Raw genomic sequence first — 1,520 nt, 5'->3', positions numbered from 1 at the left:
TTTGTATTTATATTTATATTTGTATTGATATTTATATTTGTATTTATATTTTTATTTTTTGCTGCAACAGCGAAAGCGCTGAAGTCCTACTGGAGGAGTTGAAGAGCCAGCTGAGAGAAAAACAAATAAAGAGAATTGAATCAAATAAATAAATCAAATAAATAAAATAAATAAAATAAATAAATTAAATAAATAAATCAAAATAAATAAATTAAATTAATTAATTAAAAAGAAATAAAATCGAAATAAATTAACTTTAGGGCTGCACCTCGGGTGTACACGCAGCTCCCCGCTGCTGAGGTGTACGTACACCTCAGCAGAAGACACACCGCCACGACGCCCAGGACGAGCTAGCTAGCTCTGAATATAGCTAGCTAGCTAGCTAGCTAGCCAGCTAGCTATATTGCTCCTTATAGCTCCTTATAGTAACCTGGTTAGCTGGCCAATTAACTAGTTAGCTAGCTAGCTAGCGAGCTAGCTAGCTAGCCAGTACTCTCACAGGCACGGAGCTGCCAGGTGGCAGCGGGTTGCGTTTCTAGTCAGCTGGGTGTGCAGCTAGCTAGCTAGCTGGCTAGCTAGCTAGCCAGCTAGCTAGCTAGCCAGCTATCTAGCTGGTCAGCTAGCTAGCCAGCTAGCTAGCCAGCCAACCGGGTGTAAGAGCGCATCAACGGGCCCGCAGCGAGCCTCCTTGTAAAATCCCTGAACCCTAAACCCTAAACCCTAAACCCTAAACCCTAAACCCTAAACCCTAAACCCTAGGTCCCAAACCCTTGCTCCAGGACATTCAAAGGAACAAAGCATTGCGCTCTTGAAGGCTTCTCCCACTGAGGACGAAAGCAGCAGCAGCAGCAGCAGTAGCAGCAGCAAGAGGAGCAGCAACAACACCAGCAGAACCAGCAGCAGCAGCATCAGCAGAAGCAGAAACACCAGCAGCAGCAGCAGCAGCAGCAGCAGCAGCAGCAGCAGCCCTGAAATATATTGACAATGGGTTTTTTTCGGAGGTGTAAGCGGAATCTTCAGCCACAGTTCACACCACTCAGGAAACTGCCGAGGGTTTAGGGTTTAGGGTTTAGGGTCTAGGGGGTAGGGTGCAGGGTTTAGGGTTTAGGGTTTAGGGTTGAGCGTGGAAGTCGAAGAGAGGGCATTCGACCATTTACCGGGGTCATAAGCCTCAACACTTTTTTTTAAATTTAGCGTTTAAGAATTAGGGTTTAGGGTTTAGGGTTTAGGGTTTAGGGTTTAGGGTTTGGGATGACGCATGCTGCCACGTGCGGGGCTTGGCTCGGGGGTGAGCGCAGCAGGTGGTTTGTACGCAGCAGCAAACCGTCTTTTGTTGCGAGTTAAGAAGGGTTTAGGGTTTAGGGTTTAGGGTTTAGCAGCTGCAGTCACCGCAGGCTCGAGGGTTTAGGGTTTAGGGTTTAGGGCTTCCCGCCGCATGCTGACGGCGCTCCTGTGTTCCCCCTCTGTGCCCGTTGTTTGAGGGTTAAGGGTTTAGGGTTTAGGGTTTAGGGTTTTTCTGC

The sequence above is a fragment of the Eimeria necatrix genome, genomic scaffold (assembly GCF_000499385.1).
Source record: "Eimeria necatrix Houghton genomic scaffold, Enh_scaff298, whole genome shotgun sequence".
Classification (NCBI taxonomy): domain Eukaryota; phylum Apicomplexa; class Conoidasida; order Eucoccidiorida; family Eimeriidae; genus Eimeria; species Eimeria necatrix.
This window is presented reverse-complemented; position numbering follows the sequence as displayed.